We start from the raw sequence: 21575 nt of genomic DNA, 5'->3' as shown, positions 1-21575 counted from the left end.
CAAATTGTTTTGTTGTTGTTCTGTCAATGATACTGTTGTGATGCAGTTGCTGAGCAGGAGTGAAAGAGCTAAAAGATGCAGTACGTGGGCAGCCTCCTCAAACACTGTGGTGGCTGCTTTAAAACTGTACCTTGCTTCCAGCCACAACAGGGTATGAAGCAGTGGTGGAGGCAGTGTGTGCCATAGGCAGAATATCCAAGTAAGTAGCCTTGAGGCTGTACTAGTTGAGACATGAAGCCCTATGAGACCTATGCAGCCCGGGTTTTGTGATTAGTGACAATGATACTTGCCCAAGTGCAGGAAATAAGTGGTTGAGGCTAATGCATAGAATACACTAGCAAACCTGTACTAAAAAAAGGCACGAGGAAATACCTTTGACATTTTATGTCTGTTACCGTAGCCAATGTAGTATTTTCTTCAGCTGCCAGAATTATAGATTCAACCTACAAATGAAGCTTCATTCATACTATAAATAGTTATAAAGATTGAAAACATGAAATTATAGATGTGCTGCTTCCTTCTTCATAGTTTGCATTGTCAGATCCAGTGAACTGGTTATACCAACATTGGTGCTCACAGCTGGTGAAGGCTGCATGTATTTAGATGAATTGTGCTCCTTACTTTACTGCACTTGATTTCTCTGCAGTTGTTCTGGTTCTGATGGCTTAGTGTGAATAAAAAGAGCTGGTAAAATCATGCAAATGAATGCACAGCATTAGGCATTTAGTATCTTGTTAGCTTTTGTTTTATCTTTTTGTAGAATCACTTATTCTTGAAAACACACTTTGACCTTTTCTCTGGCACAGAGTATTGCTGTGTCATTATCTAATGTGAAGTCTGGACAATTTACAGGCACTAAAGAAAAGTGACTCTTAGAGTCTGGAAGAATAGACAGTAGAACTGCTATTAGCGTGGCAAACCCCTCTCAGTCTCATGGAGAATTATGAGAAAGGATTATTAGGAAAAGGCCTGTTGTCCAATGGCATTTTCTCTGTAATGTATACTGTAATATAATGTAATCTGGTTTTCTCTGTGAATGAGTTAGTAGTCAGGGAGCACAGAAATGCATCAGAGAAGTGGGTGGTAAGAATTAAGCAAGAAGATAAGGCTGTGTTCAAAACTTTTTAAATACCTACAGTAGGGAAGCCTAGAAGGTGAGAAAAAGGTGTGGAGGGAGGGGAGGAATGCTAATCTAGATTTGCAATAGCTCAGATTTCTCTGACCAGGGGAGACTATTGCCTAATGCAAGGACTAGGTGTGCTGGTAGCAAATGTGGCAACACACCAGAAAGGTGGAGATCATCACCAAATATAACATAAATATAAAATGAAAGTCTTACGTGGCTACTGTTAACAATTATCAAATTTATAACAAGGAAAAGAATAGTTACAGATATTTCACTTTATCCTGTAGAAAATTCTGTCATTTTTTAATTTTTATGTATCATCTTGCACCAGTGGTAGACAATGTTACAACAGAAAACTTTCCCCAAAAAAACCCAGGTGCTAATACAATATTTGAGACATGAGATTTGGATTAGAAATGAGACATACTATAATTAATCTTGAGGGTGCCTGAGCATGATTTGCTGCTTGATCTAAGCTGATTTGCAGTTTCTGAAATGAAAGATGTTATGCATAGGATAAGCTTTATTGTGAAACACGTAAAGAACTAAAGTACCAGACCGTTAAAGCACTGCATTTAAACTGGCCCAAGTCAATTACAGTTATGAAACTTCTTTGATTTTTTATAGATAACTAACCAAAGTTATATAGTAAGTTTTATGTGTCTGTATAATTTATATAGTAGGTTATATACATAACTTTTGTTTTACTTTTGTATAGATAAAGTTCTGTGAACTCCTAGCTCTGCCTGCATGCCAATTACAAGCCATTCTCTTGTGTTCTTGCACAAAATCTTCTGCTGTTACAATCTCCATCTCATTGTCTCTGAAATTGTATTCAAGACCTTCCATGCTCCTTTTGCCAGCAGCACCCATTTCACTGTGTCAGAGGCGAGGGTGGCCAGCAAACTGAGAACAACAGTGGCTCAGGAATTTGACAGAGATTAAGTTCTTTCTTTCTCCCTTCCTCTCTCTTTCTGATTTGTTCTGTTGGGATTTATTTAATCTCAACAATAGGGAGGAACACCTGCCCTAAGATAAGGGGAGATGGGGTTTCCTATGACAGCAGGAAGGTTTGTTTCTGATGCCATTCAAAGGTCATGTTTGTGCTTTAAATTAAATGTGAAGCTGAATGTTGTGCTTTGCCAGATAACAAGAGCAGTGATACAAGTGCTTCCTTTGGACGCCTCAGGCCAGGGCTGGCAATAATGTGGAGTTGTGGTGTGGTGGTGCCCAGTATTTCATGGGCGCTGGGAGCACCACTGTCCTCCGCACCCCCCCCCCCCCCCCCCCCCCCCCCCCCCCCGTGTGAACACCAAAAGGCCCAAGAGGGGCAGGAATATGCCACTTCTTGTTGTCCATTGAAGCTCTCTGCTTCCAGACTTGACATTTCTTGACCTGTGCCTGTACTGAATATACTTACAGGGAGAAAGTAAGTGGGAGACCTCAAATTCAATAGGGTAAAATGTTAGCTTTTCCTATCCTTTATCACCGTCGTTTCTTCTCCATCTGCTGCACATACCAAGAGTGACAGAGAAACATGTTTACGTTTCAGTTATTGACGTGAAATTCCTTAAGGGTGCAGAATCTTGTCTGTAACTGATATTTCTTCCTTTTTATACATTTTAATTAGGGTTACTGCAGGAGAACTGATACCTAGGTTTACTGCACTGTTGTTCCTGGGAATGCGGCTGTACCCCAGGGACACAATTCCTTGTAAGCAGAGCTCAGCCTGAGGAGAAGCTAAGGGTGTCCCTTGCCTAAGCCAGTCTAGCATCTGGCTGCAGCGTTTTGGCTCTACTGCAGCTGTTCTTGCACTCCTGCTGCCCTTTGTTCTCCCTCTGGCCCTTGTCTAACCTTTCACAGAGCTATGCCAGCTCTCTGTCAGAGAGTGGGTATTTTGTTTCTGTTTTGGTTTGTTGTTTATTTTTCTAATTAGATTAGTTCTGCCTTGGGTTGGGGAGCTGAAACAATTCAAAGATAGGTTGGATGAATGTTAAAGCTGTCTTGGCACAAGTGGGGACGGACATCAGCAGCTGGAAGGTGAATCCTCTAGCTGCCAGGACACTGCTTGCTGCAACAATGGAGTTGTAGAAAAAGCATCTCAGAGGCATTTATTACTTCAGGTTTAAAACAGACGGCTATCAGCGAGCGAACTCAGAGAGGACTTCTGTAGGAAAAAAGGAGAACATGTTACTTACTTTACACCTACTCTGCATTCTTGGTTGTCTCTGTCCTGCTCAGCCAATAGCGCTTGTAAACAGAATGTGCCTATTCTGCCCACAGCATTGAAAATGTCCAAAAATGAGAAATTTTTTTTTTAAGGCTAATGAGATACAAACCAAGAAACCTTTTGGAGCAATTCTGACTCTCATTTTCCTTGCTGGGAGTAGGTAAGAACTTCCATCTCAAAACTTCTGAAGATACAGAGAGACGTATGTAAGTGAAGATGAACACACCTTGTTTTAGAAATACAAATTTACTTGTGAGTAGGTCTTGTTCCTGCAGAGTCTGACAGTTCTCGTCAGTGGCTGTCTCCATGCGAACCTGTCACAACTTTGTCATTCACATTTTAGTCAAAAGCTTTAAAAATTAAGAACAACTACTACAAAAAAATGCAAGATCAGTGATAAAAATTACACATTGTAAAGCTGAACAATGCACAGCATTTGTGTTAACAGCAGCAGAAACTGGTATATGAGATTCACCCCAGACATGTAAATGATAGCTAAGATGTTGAGACAGCACAAAATATATTGGATTATTGGCTGGTTTTCACACGTGCACGCGCACACACACGCACGCACACACGCGCGCACACACACACACAAAAAATAAAAGAGTACCAGGACTAATAGTAGCAAAATCTAGGCTGTAACTACTGCAAGGTAGTGATATCTTCAAGCTAGATGGTTTGTTGGTGTGAATCACAGAAAAGCACCGAAAATCTCCCCAGCTGCTCTCAGCTGGGAGACTGAAAGAGATCAAGGTGTGCCAAAGTACTGGCCTGATCTCAAGCCTGTGCACAGGGGTAGCACAGACAAAGCTGCAGGCAGGCCACACACACAGATGTCTGATTAACTGCAGTGTGTGAGTTTGGTCAGAGCTGGCAGCTCTGCTGGCAAGACCAGCCATGAAGCTTGGCCACTGTTCATGATCTGGGGAAACTGCATGTCTCTGGAAAACAACTGCTGCAGGAATAACCTTCCATGTTGTCTTGCAACACTTCCTTTTGGAACCTGACACTGTGGAGAGGTCAGGTGAAATAATGATTAAAATAATCCATGGGGAAGGCTCCCAGCAAGGAAGAGCTGTGTTGCAGTCCCAGGCTGAATTTGGTCATTGTGAGCCCAAGCCAGCACCCCAGGAAGCACAGCGTGTTCCCACTGGGGCTCCTGGCAGCAAATGGGGCACTGGTTTGTGTCACTATCAGTCACTTGAAGACTTGAGTTGCATGAGTTACTGTAGAGAACTGTTTGGGCAGAAAGCATCTTTTTGTTGCACCTTGTATTTCTCTGGGCTGCAAAAAGCCCCACTGATTTGCAGGGAGGTTAGTCTGAGGCTCCTGGGGATTTCATTAACGATTACCTTGAGTGGACTGTGTTGCAGAGAGGCATGCTGCTCCATAAACAGCACCCACCTCCTTCCACAGCGGAAAAGTACTTGCCTTTAAAATCTGCTAGTGTTGAATCTTGACCAGTTGTGCATTGTATTACAAAACTTTCATATTTTTAAAGTACAAATAAATGTGTAAGCATGAGAGGCGGTGTGAGAGCACAGAAATGATCTCTTTTAGCATTAATGGCAAGCCCGGGGGGGGGGGTGGTGGTGGTTCTTTGCTCTCTTCCAGAACAGGATGAAACTGTAATTATTTCTGCTGTTTCCCTTCAAAGCATTGCTCCACAAATAGTTATATCACTTTAAAGCTGAAGTAGTTTTTAACATTATTAAAGCAAACCAGAGTTCTAGTATCCTGGGGGCTCAGAACATGAACTGTGTTAAGGGATTGTATGATGCTCAAAAGATGTTTTGGAGACTAAACATTCACCTTTGTTCAATGGAGTTAGAATCACAGCATGGTTGGAGCTGCAAGGGAGCTTTGAAGATCATCTAGTCCTGCAGTGGGCAGGGACTTCTTCCACTACACCAGATTGCTCCAAGCCCTGTTCAACCTGACCTTGAACACGTCCAGTGATGGGGCATCTACAGCTTCTCTGGGCAACCTGTGCCAGCACCTCACCAGCTTCATCGCCATAAAGAATTTCTTCTTCATGTCCAATCTAAGTCTACCCTCTTTCGGTTTAAAAGCATTGCCCTGTGTCCTGTCACTACAAGCCCTGGTTAAAAGTCTCTCTCCATGTTTCTTTTGAATATTGAAAGGCCACAGTGAGGTCTCTTAGATTAATGAATGCTGAGAACCAAATAGCAGAAACAAGCGTGATCTTTCAGTAGATTTCTCTTTTTGTGTCGGGTCCCAGGACTGTGTGCATGCAGTCAAAATCTGCGAAGGTTCATAGATGCTGACTGAAATGAGGATTTTTTTAAGGAATGGGTGTTAAAAGGCACTTGAAAAATCCCATTCTTTTTTACGCAGAAATGGAACTACTAGGAGGGTTTTGAACAGAGCATGCTGATTCTGAGACAGGTGGGCTGCCTTGTCTCAACAAACTGTTATGTTAGCTTTCAAATTCCATTATCCCATGGATCTTCTGCAAACGATCCTGAACCAAGCCAAAAGTCAGGCTGAATTAAATCAAAGTAATTAAAAATACAGTAAATGAACCAGGGTTTGACATACTCTGAAACACAATTTGTGTCTTGTGCATAGGGATCATCACTTTCAGCTGCAGAGCAGAGATAATCAAACTCTCTTAAGGACAGAAGGGGATAATTCAATGAAAGCAGGAAACGAAAAGCAGCAGTTGCCAAAAAAGAGAGAGAAAAATTCCTGGAAAAAATACATAATGGGAAAGGATACAGTTTAAATCCAAAGCAAGGGGAACTGACCTTAATATGCTGTGGCTACTCATTCACTTATTTCCTGTTTATTTCTGTTTACTTTATTTTGCAACATGCTCCAGACCTTTAATATTTCCTAATCTAAGTAGTTATGGTTTGTTTTGTCAAAGACCTTCACACACAGCAGATGTTTCTGGAAAAATATATATTCAGAACATCCTTTTTATTCCAATAAGGAAAACATTTTGCAAACTATTACAGAAACAAAACAAAGATATCTTGGTTTTCCAACTCAAACAGTTGCACGAAATGACTGCACTGCTCAGAGGTGTTTTTAAATTTATTAACTGAGTTAAAACGATATTTCTAAAATTAAATATTACAGACTATGGAGCTAAAAAAGTCTGACTGTCAGCATCTCTTTCCCGCATCTGTGTTTTGAGGATTGATTTCGTGCTGCAGGCTTACCCTCAGCAGTGGCCCAAGAGCTCAGCCCTCTCCTGTCCTGACTGTGCACCTTGTGTTCTAGAACATTAAGATCCTGTTCTTGTGTAGCTGGGAGGGCAAAAGGGGACGATGATGCGGGGCTCGTTCCAGATCTTGATTAAGAAAATTCCAACAAGTGGCATAATAAAATAGTTGGTTTAGTACAATTGAATAAAAATAGGAATACATATAGCAAGTAAATCTTACATCCCTTCAGGTGCTGGGAATCTGGCTTGCAAGTAGCATGGGACAGACCCCAACTGGATTTTCCCATGGGCTGCTGTGCATATCCCATCTGTGGAGAGGCTCTGCCTCTGTCCCATGCCGTGGTACCTTTTAGTTTGCATAACAAACAAAACCAGGTATCCTCTCCTGACAGCCCGGGCTGTTACTGCTGTCATAATGCCCACCAGTGCACAGCCCGGGCTGGCCCTGGGCGCTCCAGCAGGTTCCCTCGCAGCGGCTGCTCATTCTAATGTACGAGCTGCTCAAGCCCTGAGCACAAAGCTTGGCAGGGCAGGCATGGTCTGCTCGTGGTCACCAGCTCCTCAAACAAAATGTCTTCTGCAAGGCTTCCAACACAGATCCCAAAGGCCCTTGCCACTTTGTCAATATAGTCCAGAACCAATGGATGGATTCAGAATGTACTGGAAAGCAGAAAAATATAAACACACAACCGAGCCATGTAAACCTCAACTTGTTTGGGGAACTGGGCAAAAAGAAATTAAGCACATTAAAAAATAAAAAGTAAAATTGGTGCTAGCTGACAAGATAGCAGGGAGAGCAACTTGCACACTAAGCTCCTGCCAAAACTTTATGCTCCCTATGCCATTGTCACCTTTATTTGCCTCATCACAGATAGATTACAACCTCAGCCATAACTTTTGGACAGTAGCTATGTTTAAAAACAGAACCATGGCTTTGAACTGAGAACAGTTTTGCTCATAAGCTCAGGAGACAGCGAAGCCATGTAACTCACAGCCATCCTGCATTCATTGTCTGCCTGTTGCTAAACATTAATTCATAGCTGCAATATCATACTTTGTTTACTCTGCATCTTATTTCAGGGCTTAATCTTCTAGCCCTTAATTGTATTGTAATGCTTCTGTTTAATAGGACTGTTTGCACAATGGAGGATTGTTTGTGTGAATAAATTAACTGGAAAGCATGTGTACAAGTCTCCTACAAGTACTCCACACAGCTGTCCCGAACTCAAGAAGTAATTAGTTGTTTGCTAAAGTCCTGATCCAGCATCTATAGCCATCAATGAGCAGGTGTTGACTTCAGTGTGCTTTAGTTTAGGCTTTAATACTGTGGTCTCTCATCCTCTTGAGACCTGGTAGTGACTTCTGCATTGAACGCCTCTTTCTTGGAGGATAAGGGTTGGGAACATCATGGAGACAGTACCCACAGTTGTCATGGGGGAGAGGACCCTGTCCTCGTCCCCAGGTCAGTAAATGCCTCGTCTCCAGGTCAGTAAATCCTACAAGGCCAATGTAAGCACTTAAGCACTTCAAAATTAGTATGTTTATCGTGTTTTGCTGAATCCAGGACCTTCATTCCTAGGGCATAGCAGTTTCCAGGGCAGTCACGCTTATCACTCTGTGGCCCGTGTTTGTTCACACAGGGGTGTTGTTTATCCACAGGCACCCTCCCTCCTTAATACCTCAAGCAGAGCTGACACTGTATTGGGAAGGGAAGAGCAGTGACACATGGGACAGCAAAATATGGAGCCATTTTTCTGCTTTCCTGTGTTTCCTGTGGAGGAGTGTTGGGGCGAGTCCTGCAGCCCTCTTCTCCAGGGGAGTCCTGCCATGGGTGAATAACTCTCCTGCCAGAAAGCCTGGGCCCATAAAGCATCTTCTGAACCTTTTCCCAGGAAGTGATTCAAGGGGTGAAGTCTCAGTTTTTCCATCAGCAGTTTCAAATAATTTGATCAATACCGCAGAGGGCTGGTGTCACATGCGTAATGCCAGGGTAAGGTGCAGAAGTGTCAGGCAAATATATTCCTTTGATGCCAGGGTTTGCAAAACGATTGAATGCTGAGGGTTACAATGCCTTCCGATCGCTGGCTTCAGACAAAGGCCCTAACTGCGTCAGGCTTGATCAGCAGGAACCGAGTGTGACCTGCTCCAGTGGCAAAAGACAAAGCCTTCCCTTGAGCCTCACATACCTCACACACACATCAGGGGCAAAGCCTTCGGCTCTGTCACCTCCACAACATGCTACCCATTTCTTTGTCCTCTTCCCCACAGGGTAACTGTTGTGCCTGTGCTGTGCCAGCTGCGCCCAAGAGGAAAGCAGCTTGAGCAGAGAACATGTGGAAAGGGAGGTGAAGGAAATCAATGTAATCAGGCTGAAATGTGCCAGATTATTTGGCACCTTGGACTCCCTCCAATGTTTGTACAGGTTGAAGCGGCCGTTCTCCATCTGTCGTGAGCAGTGCTAGACATGGCCCTGGGTAAGCAGCTTTAGGTGGCCCTGCTTGAGCAGGGGTCTTGGCCCAGATGACCCCCAGAAGTCCCTTCCCACTTGAACCCCTCTGACTGTGTGATCTCAGGGCCAGCTGGTGCAGGTTTCCCTTTGCAGAAGAAACCCCCCACTGGTTTGTTCAGTCAGGGAAGTGTTACTTTTCCCATCTGTGCCCACAATGTCAGCAGAGGATGTGTTTAGGAAGTGAGAACATGTGGGAGATATGGAGTGGAGCCCTGCTCCACCAACTCCCACTTTTTATGCAGTTACTTGGGCAGGTGGTACTGGTTCTAGAGAGACAGAGAAATTAATTTGTTCAGGAGTAATATCTTCTGGCAAAGATGATGTAATTAATTTCGGAATGTGGCTTGGACACCACAAGAATGGGCTACATCTGGAAAAGCAGGTAGACCTAAATGACCGTGTCTTTTCCAGAACACAAGAAGGATGCCAGAAATGTCTGTGTCTAAATTTAACACTAGCATAAGCTATGTTATTGATGATTAATTTAGAAAATAGAAATCTAACAATAGTTATATCTTAACTCTATTTTCTGACGTTTGGGTGCTTCATATCTCAGTGTGCAAACAGATAAACATGAACTACTTTATGAACAGTGAGGTATCACGTCTACGGCAATTGCCTGTATTCAAAAGGCAAGAGGAAGTAGTTATCATTGCTTGCATCAGCCATTGCCTTGCAATTGTGTTAGAAGAGCAAGCCCTAGGATAATCAGTGGTTTATAACTGTTTTTTCCTTCTAAAGTTGTCTAATCTTTGTGTCTTCTATGTCCTGTGGTGTGATCAAATCGTGCACAAAGGCAGATAAAGTTGGGAAACAGTTGAAGAGTTTGGGAGAGCTGAGAGTTTGGAAGGAGCTATATTTGTCTTCAATCATTTTCATACTGCAGTGAATAGGCTTGGCTTTATTATTTTCCCAGACAAAATGCCACATCATATTTTGCATTTCTAAGTTATCTAACATAACAACAGTATCTTAGATAAGGATAGCAAAGAAAGCATGGGTTATGAAGTCTGGCTGATAAGGGAAGACCACAGGGCATAGGCAGAATATTCTTCAAATTGAAGAAGCGGTTTTCCTGGACAAGTTAAAAAAAAAATCCTAAGACAAGTCTCTCAATCCAAAATGTGCGTTTTCTTACTCATTTGTCAAAGTGGTGAACAACTTTTGAGTTTGTAACGTAAAGAAAATTTTGAGTTTGTAATGTAAAGAGAATTTTGTAAAAATCACTGGAAAAAGAAAGCACTTGTCTCAGATTCCATGTTATATATTTTCTCAATAGACAAAGAAATGCAAATGAAATGCCTGGCTCGCCAGGGGAATGTGTTCTGCTTTTCATCCAGGAGCAAGACGCGATCATTTCAAATCCCAGTGCTGCGTCACAGCACATACCATAGCGCATATCATGCCCCTTCCTCTCAATGTTAAACATGCATATTGTTTGCTGTGATGGCACCATAGAGGAGTGTACCTTTATGGACCTTAATAGTAGCTTCACTCTTTTCATCATATTTTTAGTCTTTTCACCCCACAGTCAGGCCACCTGCACCCCTTGGATGCCTTTGCTCCTGTAGAGCAAGGGTGTAGACAAACAAAACAACCTGCTCCTCAGAGAAAAGTACACAAACATTGAAATGTAAAAAGAAAGCTGGGATGGCAACTTAGGCAGCTTTTAGAACGCAGAAAGCTCAGTAAATCTCATTAGACCACTCCTAGAAATCTCAGAACTTGAATCCAGCTCTTGGACTCTGTGGCTCCAGCTGTGCTGGGCCAGCACGTGAGAGCAGCATCCTGGCCACTGTGCTCTGTGGGCTTAAGAAAAGCAACCAGAATATGAGTTGTAGGCAGTGATGTCTCCAGTGATGTGACAGCAGGCAGCTGGGTGTCTCCACTGTTTCACAGAGACTTACAGGCAGCCGCTGCAAAGACCTACCACTACCTAATGGCCCACATGGGTTGAAGTCCTAGTACTGAGCACTATTTCACCCCAAGCAGATCTCTGCTGTGCAGCAATGCTGCAGATTTTCCTAAGGGACTGCTTTTTTAGAATATGGTTTAAAAATACTGTCTTCTTTCTGCTTAAGGAGATTGTATTTATACAAACTCATAAAAACTGCCAGCAATTTTCTGTAGAGAGGAAAAGAAGGAAGGAAGAAGACTAATGTTTGCATTAGGACTTCAGTTACCAGTGGGAAGGGCTTAGTAAGGACAAAAATGTTGGATTTGATTGCAAATTTGTGGTGGTCAGTCCAGAGCTGCTGCATGAAGGCATATTCCTTTGAATGCTGCCAGTAACAGATATACGTGAAGAACTGAGAAAACGGTAGCTGATTCTAGGACTCAAGTGTATTGTCAGCACAAAATGCGCACCTTCAAATGCCAGGAGTTTTCTGGTGCAACACAGGTGAGTTCCTTCAGCTGCAGGGAAACCATGGTGATGGCCATCTAGAGAAGAACCTCCAATACATCTGTCCTTTTAATCTCCAGTTCAGCCTATCTGCTTGCCTTGGTGTTTCTGAGTTTACTACCTTTTAAGTTATCCTGTTTGATCTCTTCAGTTCTTCTTCATACATCCAAAGCATGAAATGCCTTTTTCACCTTTTAAATTCACCGGTAAGGAAATAAGTGACATTTTATAGGCATACTTCTAAAGAACCAGTCAGCATCAACACTGTTTTGCCAGTTGAGTGGCACAGACCTATCCCAAAACAGGAAGCGGATTCTTGCCTAAGTATTGCCGCACAGAAGTTGGTAATTCAACACTGGCAAGGTCCCATGGGTGTTAACTTGGTGTGGTAATACCTGTAAGCAATAGGCATCTGGGGTACACCTGCAGAGGAGCCTGCAATCCTCATGAGAAACCATGCCTTGGTTTCCAGAAGCTTATCAAGAAAAGGTCTGAAATTTTGCCTGCCAGATAACAAAAACGAGTTAGGGATAGGTTTAAAAAAAACCACCATATGCTTCTCTTGCCCGGAGCTGAAGTACCGGTGAAAGACTGCAAACTTGGGAAGGACCACTTTGAGGAATGCTCAAAATCTCATGGTCAGTTAAACGATTCTGCTTATTTTTCGTCAAAACCTCAGTCCTGTTCCCACTGAGCTCACTGGCAAAACTCTCTCTGCTTCTAACATGTACTAGAACCAGCATCAACAATTTGTGCTGCCTTATACAAGCCTTGCCACAGGGCCATGTTGCTGGAAGTAACTACTTTCTGACACAGTTCCCAGAGTGGCCTGCACAATTGCTAGACTGGAAGAAACTACAGTTACAGGGAGATCTTTTCCCAGCAAACAACTCAGCTCATTTGGTTATTTGCATAGGTAGTTACAGGGCTGGCAGCCAGATATACAATACACAGTGGGGAAGGAATTAGCTGAAGGCAGAGGCTGAAATGGCTAAAGTTTACACAATGGGGAGGGAAACAAGACAAAACCAGCAGACCCCAAAGCCTTTGTTGGCTTTTGTTGTCTGTCCGCACATCTTTGGAGTTCAGCTGTGAGCAGTTAACATCTAAAATTGTGATAGTATCTTGTATTTTCTTAGATTTTTTCAAAGCTCTGGAAAGGGTTCAGATGCCAAATTTAAGCCCACAGACATAAACTCAGCAACCCCTCTTTTTGCGTTCCTGCCATACAAAACAAAGGCAGCTATATTCATAAAGAGATTTTCTTGTCATGGTGGGTGACTTCAAAAAGCATGGTCTCTCTGTACCGGGAAACAGCTGCAGCTGATTTTCTTCTCATCCTTGCACAGCAAGGGAGGAGTGGCAGCCTGGCTGGCCAACTTTAGGAGAAGAATTGGAGCAGCCAGACCCAGGTCAGTGCAGTTCAAGCCACTAATAATATTGTCTTCTTGAGTATTCAGAGAAGCTGTGGCTGTTCCCTTGACCAAGAATACAGCTTATTCACATAGAATACAGCAAGAATTCAGGTACAGCTTCCTGAAGCCACGTAGATATTTTACACCTCACAGGCAAAAAGACCCTCGGGCAGGCAATGATCTTGCCATGCTTCTCCCAGGGCCAACACAGGGCACAAACATCATTTTACCCAGGAAGAAGGGGCTGCTTTTAAGGGTAAAATTTGTTCCACTGCACATAATATCCATCTGCAGCCAAGCATCTTCTTTACCATCCTCTCGTCATCAAGGGAGGAGAAAGGATTTCTAAAACAGGGTAATTCTGAATTGTTTAGGTGTTTTCCTTAGGAGGTAGTAAGCAGCAAGTCAGACACACTTGTTGCCCTCCACTGACTGAAAATCTGCTCAGTTTACTCAGACCCAGGAGCCTACACAGTAGGCATTTCAAGTAAAGATAGATGAATCTCGCCTACTGCTGCATGAACGCAAAGCCCAGCTCACTGCAAACATGAATTCAAACTTTTCCAAGGTCAGCCCTGTCCTTGTAAGGTGCTCAGGGAGCCAGTTTTCAAGAAGAAAGCTGGAAGAAACGAAACTAGCCTCTGTTTTAAGGAGATTTATCTTCCACAATGATTTGTCAAGCTGGAGTACAGCAAAGGGTGAAGCCAAGGCATGTGTTCCTGTGACCCAGTTACCTTCAGGAAACCCAAGTAGGACAGAGAGGATTCTGTCTTCTACCTACAGGAGAGCAGCTGAGCATTAAGACATAGTCACCCATAATTAATTTATTCCTCCAAAGGATAATTAATAGCAGGTTTTTTTGCTGCAAAGTAGCAGCCTAATATTGGTGCTGATTTTAATTAACTAGCCAATGGGAGACAGGATGGGCTGAGGAGAGATTTCATACAAAAGTTAATTAATGCTCCTGACCTAGTTTAAAGTGTTGCTTAAGTGGAAATTGGGGGGAAACTGACATCAACCAGTAATAGATCTTTTAGCATCCGTATTACCAGTTCTCCCATGTGATCCACAGCACTTAAATTAGCAACCTAGATGAAATTAGTGAACGCACAAGAAATATGGAAGTAGTTTCCAAGGTAAACATAATTACTTGTTCATGAACACACGTGAGTTAGAAGAGGAAGAAGCCCTTCAAGCACTTGGGTTTTGGCTGAGCTCAGCTCAGGGCATGTGGTGGGTGGCATGGGCTGTGCTGTTTAGCCAGGAGGCAGCTCTGAGTAGCACCAGTCTGGCTGAACCGTGTGGTGGGACCCAGCCAGTGCCCAGCACATGGGAGCAGAGCTCAATACCTTTGCTCAGTGTTACTTGTAAGAGCTGTACTCCTGGGGGACAGTTACTTTGCACCTTGTGGAAAATGCACTGGGTTTACAGAAGCATCCTGATAATAACTCATTATCTCTTTAATGAGACTGTAACTGTCTCTGGGTTTTTAACTTTTGTCCTTCCTAGATTTGTTTTAATCATATATCTCTTAGATTAATACCTTTTACCTTCATTTATTTTCCCAGTCCCGAATATAAGACGCTTCAGGATTTTATTTAATCTTTTTGTTTGGGAAATAAAATATAGATTTATCTTACTGACCATCTGTAATTTCGCCATATGAAAGCAGATTTCTCCACATCTCTGAAAACCCAAGGCCCTCTAAGATTCTTGCCTTGGGCCCACAGCTCTGTATAACCACCAAATCACTTTTGCAAACTGATGCCAATGAATGCAGGACATTGATTATTGTGTTACTGTTCTTTAAGGGCTGTGTTTTGCTTGGCACTGCCCCTGTCTTGAAAAGTTAGCTGTATGAACAGGCACAATAACTGCACTGTGGGAGAAAGGACATTTTAGTTCACTCCTATTTCACAAGCAGGAATCTGAGGCACAAGGTCATGAAATTACCAAGATCACAGTAGTGCAGTCAAACCATCCCATCCTTTGCCCACTCCTCAGCATTACATCATCATACTCTCAGCTGGCAAAGTGCAGTTGGGATTATTGCAGTTGGAAGGGCACAAAAGACATATTTTTAAAACTAGTGTATCAGGTTAACTACAGTCTTGTAAGAATCTCTTCCTTTTCATAAACAGCTTCAGCAATGTGGTTGGGAGTCACATCCTGTACCCAAATTCTGTGAAATGTTGACTCGCCAGGCAAGCAGCTCTGTTTGAATGACTACGAATCACTAAATCACTGAAGCAAACTATTATCTGGCAGCTGAGCATCACATCCTTGTTTAAGTCACTCCATAGATAAGCGACAGCTTATACACTCTACTAGTGGAGCCTCACATCCTTTTCTAGGTCACTTCACAGAAAAATGCATAAAATTCCTTCTGTGCAAATCACAGCCCAATGTTTTCTTGGAAGTCTGAGGTGACTCCTTCCTGGGAGGCAGGAATTACACACCCTTGGGATCTGACTTCTCCCTAAAATGCAGCCCAATCCTCAATAGGGAATTTGTTTACACCTTTCTGAATCCTATTAAAACCCTTTTTTGTCGAGGATACACCAAGTATTTCTCTTCTTTTTCTGCAGGAACGTGTAAATAAGGCATGTTGTCCAGTTGGCATTCAAAGAATACCAAGACTGGAAAGGTTTAATGAATTGTGGCCCTGCCTTTAGTACCTGCTTTGGTTAGGGGAGGTAGGTTCCTACCAGAGAAGGGAGGCCGCATACAGGTTTCTTAAGAAGTTAATCAGTGTTTATAAATAGTCTTGGGCTTGGAAGCGGCTTTAGCTCCTTGCTGCTGGGATTTTGTCCTAAGAGACCAACGGCTTTCAAAGAAAAGCCTGAAGATCTTAGGTGCTGAGTCATGGGTGGTAGGCTGCCCACCTTCAGTTATCTATTTTACTCTTTTATTTTAAATATCGCTGCTGTTCCCTTTCCCCTTGCTGTATTGAATATTCTACCATTTAATCTAGTTGTCCTCCATTTCTTCCCTAATTTGAGATGCTCGTGCTGCCTGCTTCTGGTCCCCTTCGCCCTTCTGCACTGGGAGGTGGCTGAAGACCTAAGCTGTGCTGTGTGCCTGTGGTAGCCTTGGTGTGAGTGACGTTCAGCCTGTGTTCTGCTGTGCTGCAAGACTCCTGTCTTGCATCTCTTAGGGCATGTTTGATTTCTATAAGTTCCTTCTTCCTGGCCTCTGGAGGCACAGAAGAGGGCCTGGCCTTCTGTAGGGCCCAGCTGATCCCTTCTCCTTGAGGCTGCGCACAGCTTCAAGCACAGGATTAAAGTCATGTGGGTCAGCGTGCTCCAGCCATGTCTAAAAGGCAATGCTAGCTCTGATAGCTGTTGGCTGCCCTCAGAGGAGGTGATGTGTCTGCACTAAGGCAGCCGTGACACAGTGTTGTTGGGCACATTCACTTTTCGAGGAAGGTTTTGCTGTGGCAGCCACTCTCCGAACAAGACACCTTTCACCTGCCAGGTAGGTGAGTATGCTGCTGAAACCTCTTCTCCATGGTGCTGCTGATGTCCTACCTTTCACATCCCATCTCTCCCGTTGGTTCCTGCCTGCACACTTGCACACTCCTCCTTCCCTCTCAAGAAGGGCACCCCATGAGCTCTTGTCACTAAAACTGGGGAGTATTGAGTGGTGGTGTCCACACCCATGTGGGGAATAATGCTCTCACTCCTTCTTCCATGAGTATTTCTCAAACAGTGGACCTTTGCCCCATGATGCTTGTTTGGGCTTAGCTCCACAGTGGTCTCCTTCAGCATGTCCTTGCACAAGATTTCTGTGAATATGCCTGAGCTGACCTGGTCCTGGAAAGAGACATCCTTCAGTGATGCTTCTTGTCTTCATCACAGGCTTTATATTTTATTGTTTACATGATGGTGCTTGATGAACCTCTTAGCTCAAAGAAGTACTATCTCCCACCCCTCCCCTCCGTGAGGGATGCAAAGGAACTGAATAGGCAGCTGCCAAGAGATTCCTGGCACAGGACCTTGCCCTTGGCACCCTGACTCAAGGCACGTGATTGCTTGGCTCTGTCTACACGCATCCATTTGCGTGGATGCTACGTGGCTTGTTTGCAAATACTGGCGACTCCAGCTGAAAGGTGCCAAGTGCTCACAAGCATCCAGCAGGATGTTGTTGGTGACCTCCTTTGTGAAGAATGTCCGATCATTGGTGCCAGCAACCAAGTCCTGGCATGACCACAAGGCAAAAGGACAATGTAATAGTAGCCTCCAACCTCTTGAAGGGCAGTTGAAAAGATGACAGAGCCACACTCTTCTTGGTGGTGGCAGATGGTGTAACAAGAAGCAAAGGTCACAAATTGTGGCTTGGGAGGTTCAGGTTGGATGCTGGGGAAAAACTTCCTGATAAGGAAGCGTACAGCCCTGGGACAGATCACCAGAGGGCTTGGGGGAACCTCCATCCTTGGAGGGAGTTCAAATATCTGCCAGGCAAAGCCGCAGCTGACCTGATTTAGCCCTGGCAATCATCCTCTTCTGAGCAGGAGGTTGGAATAGAGACTTCCAGGGGTCCCTTCCAACCAAATACTCATAGGATGACAATCTCGCCTGTTGGCATCTGCTGCGGGAAGACCTAAGGCAGAGCCTGTGGATTTGTGACTACCAAGTCTGACGAGCCCAGTAGTGGGAGGAAGGAAGAACCCAAATGGCAACAGATTACCAGCTGGCCCCCAGGCAGCTCGCATGCTGTTCCACCAGCAAGCAACCCTTCTGGCCTTTCTCTAGACACAAGGCAGCTGCAAGGACAGTTCTGTGCTCTGAAAACACCCCTTGCAGCATGCGATGTGCGAGGGCTATGAGCAGACAAGATACTTGCCCACTTCTGATGCTATCTATCATGGGGGTGCAGGGCAGAGAAAGGGCTAAAGAGCATCATGGTCAGTGAACCTGACTTTCTGTGCTACTAAGAAATCAATATGAAAGTCTAAGTGTTGATTAAAATCAGTCATATGAGTCTTACCCTCCCTGTCCATATCTCTCCCAAGTCTGTCCAGTACCTATAGATGCGGACCTGCTTAAAGTTTGTGCTGGCCTTTAGCGTGTGAATTTCTATAGTTTGTCAAGGCTAATGACTACAATAATTCAGAAGCTGTGTTACCTCCAGAAATATAATACCATTCCTGGAGGTATGCAGTACATTGTCTAGAGCCTATTCTGGGCTTAATTTTGTCCAAAAATTGTGTTTAAATGTGTTTTAGAAAATAGCTATTAGATTACATCATTATGGATTGCTCTTCTTTTTGGCATTCAGTATAATGAATCAGTGGTCAGTTATTTCTTGGCAGGAAAGTAAAATGACTGTCTTGAACCATATTTGAAAGAAAACAGCACGTACAACCTAAAAGATTAATGGGCAAGAGACCATGTAAACAATATGTCGTCTTTTTTTTTTTTTATTATTTATTTAGCGGGGGTGGTGTTATGTCTTAATTTAAAGTGTGCTAGGCCTTTGAGGAAGGAATTGGAGCACTACAGAAGCAGGATGTGTTACTGGGAGGCAATTGTATGCCTGTCCTTGGTTTTGGGAAGATGGAACCTTATGTGTAATTTTAAAGGCTTACGGGACACAAAATTATATTTTCAAAGGGAAAATTCAGATTAATTCTGCATCTTGTAGTTACACAGGGGAGCTGGATGGGCAACTGTTATTAGTGCTAATGTAAAAGTGTACTGCACTTCACTTGACTCAGGGGCACATAAATGTACCATTAGCACTAAAAAGTTGCAAATTAATGAATTAGTATTCTTGCTTTCCTGAATGAGGTAATGTGTTTCTTGCTGAGAGAGAGTGCTAGATGACAGGAATGAGTAGCAATCTCTGTATGGTGAATTTTTGTCTCTCTGATCATACTGCAGGTGAGAAGGGCGAATTTGGGCAGCTATTTGGGATCAATTCACAGCCTTCAGTGCAAGGGGGTTGCTGGCACCAGCTTTTGGACTGTGAAAGTCCATCCTTTGCTCATTTCTTGGCCCAATATAGCTGCGTATTTTCTGGAGCAGGCATCACTGCCTGTCACCAGGAGCACGTGGCCCTGGTTGGAACCTGTCTGTGCTGCTTCAGCAAGCAGTCCCTGGCTGTTTTAGGGCAGAAAGGGCAGGTTTGGCCGTGTTCTGTTGCCTGCCCTAGGGTTTGCCCTACCCTGTGACAGTTCAGCAACCGTCTCTTAAATTTGGCTGTTGCAGTTGAACCCAAAGTGTTTGGTTTGGGGTTTTTTTGATCCCTTCAGCAGTCTTTATGATCCACTTCCATGCAGACCATGTAGCATGGATATCCTGAGCCATGGTAAATGCAGGGTCTAAGCAGGACTACAGGGTGTGAGCAGGACTGCAGGGCTTTAGCCCCTGGGGGTTTGCTGACCAGAAATGGCCCAGCAAGAGCACTTGGCTGGCAAGCGTTTAGAGACATCATTGCTGTGCTGAAGAGTGAGGTCCTGCAAGATGCTGGAGGTGAAAAAATGGTTCCCCTGTGCCAGCCAGCTTCTTTCCCCAAAGCTGGTTGTGCAGCCCCTCTAACTCTGTGTGCCACTTCTAGCACTACACAGTGAGATGGCTTAGCTGACACAAAGCTTACCTGCTGGGGAGGGAGAAAAGTTGGGCTGGTGGTCCTGCACACTGAATTGACTCAGCCGAGGGGCTTGGGGAACACTGCAGTGGGTGCAAGGGACAGGGTGAGACTGCTGGTTTTGGTGGGAGCCAGCTTGAAATGGCACCCAACAGCCCAAGGACCATGATGGAGGGGGCTGAGGTGCAGCCAGGAATGGAGCAGTCTCATGTAAGAGCCAAATGTGAGGGTACAGCCCTCTGTCAGCTTGTCATATTACCACTACCCCTGTTTAAAACTGGAATGCCTCGTCCACTGCGACCATCCCCATGATCTCTTTAGACCTGTTTTGCTCCTTATGACTCAGATTTCCCTGCTAAACATGAATGGCATAGAGACTAGCACAAGCCCTGGTATTTGCAATACACATGGAGAGGAGGTATAGACACCCCTACAAACTACACAGTAGCTCTCAGCGATCAGACACCCCAGCCAGTAAGAAGCGTGAGACCTGCTACTTGTCTAAAATTTTTTTAAAGCCAGAATTTTTTTTCTCCCCCTTGCCAGTTTGGATTGAAAATTACTCAGGCACTCAAGGAGACATCACTGTGTTATCTCCCTGTGGAAGGAATGTCTTCTTTGTGCTGCCATTAGGGTTAAACTTGGCTTTGGATGATGTGCTCCTACTAATATATGTGGGGGTCTCTTACACAGAAGCCCTTTTAAGGGGCATTAAGAGTTGTCAATAGAGCTTTCATTCATTTCTGAAGCCTTCTTTATACTGAAGTCCATGAATCATGCCAGCCAATGCTAGCTTGAGCTCTGGTGGCCAATGGTTTCAGTGCTCCACTTAAAGCTCTGCTGGGAAAGTGTCATAGATTTTTAAGTTTTATCACATTATCCTAATTTTTCACAAGATTTTAGATGGATTTTATATTTACATGGAGAGCATCTCTTCTGATCCAGTCACAGTTTTGGACTTCAGATCTAGTCTGCGATTTTAAATTGTGGCTCATAGACTTCTGGATGCTTTTCTTAAGGCAGGGTTTCTAAAGGGAAACTTTTCCCAGAATCTCTCAATGCTAACAGGGAGTTCCCAGCAGGGATATTCCAGGGTTATTTTGCATTTTTGTGTTGCTTCATGGCTGATTTAGTTGTCTTTCAGTCCTTAGTAGTTCCTCAAGTTTGTGATTGCAGTCTCATTTAACATCCTTTGCTATGGAAACTTGTATTAGTGCCAGGGAACGGCTAAGCAAATGCCAGTGCAGAGTTTAAGAGTGGGAGGGAAGCATCATGAGACATGATGTTTATGAGGGAAGTGGAAAGTGGAATTCCTCTAATGTAAACCCAAAAATCTGCACCAGTACTTCCATTATGTCAAATTTTTCTACCCGCCCCCCAGCCTTTCTCAAGTTCCTATGGCCTTGCATTTTTGTTACCCTAAGTATCTAAATAATTTCTTAATTTATCCAGGAAATGAAGGGATTTTCTAAAAGAATAATAAGGATATTGTAAAGAAAACAAAGCTGTCTTTGCCAACACTATCCTCTTCCTCAAAAACAGGTGAAGAGGGACCGGAAGGGGGTAAATGGAGGCAGGGAGGATGCATGCATTGCCACAGCAGTGGTCTTGCAAGAATCATGTTGCTGTTTAAATTTCTGTGAAGTGAAACATGCTGTGCTCTAAAATGACAAGATTTCTTTCTGATCTATGGGAAGCTGCTGTTATTTAGTAACTCCAGGTTCCCCTGATGGTGAGTTGCTATTAAATAATGTGAGTCATGGAAATCACAGCTCTGTGGAGATCCGATTCTGGTGCCTGGCCCCCATGTGCCCATGTGTTACCTACCAACTGAATGCTGGCTACCTAAGGTGACTGATTATGGGCAATATGGTACTGGTAGGTGGAGTGGCTATTGCAGAGAGCAGCTATTCTTCAGACTCAGTGACAGATCCCACCAAAATGTTAAATATACCATTGCTCTGATTTCTGATTTAAAAGGTCAAATGGTGGTAAAAATACCTACTTGGCACTTCTCAGCTACAGACATGCATGGTTTGGTCGTGACAGTTTTGCCGTAGTAGGCACAACCAATAATACACTGGGGTGAGGGACTAGCTTG

General features: G+C 43.8%; 1 protein-coding gene across 1 annotated transcript in view; it reads left to right on the top strand.

Moving 5' to 3' along the window:
- SHLD1 (shieldin complex subunit 1) overlaps positions 1–21575 on the top strand; it is an 87065-nt gene that overhangs the window by 5049 nt on the left and 60441 nt on the right. The gene's annotated exons all lie outside the window — the stretch shown is intronic.

Source organism: Falco naumanni, chromosome 6 (genome assembly GCF_017639655.2).
Source record: "Falco naumanni isolate bFalNau1 chromosome 6, bFalNau1.pat, whole genome shotgun sequence".
Lineage (NCBI taxonomy): Eukaryota > Metazoa > Chordata > Aves > Falconiformes > Falconidae > Falco > Falco naumanni.
Note: the sequence above shows the minus strand (reverse complement) of the source record. Positions and strands in the feature narration are given on the sequence as shown.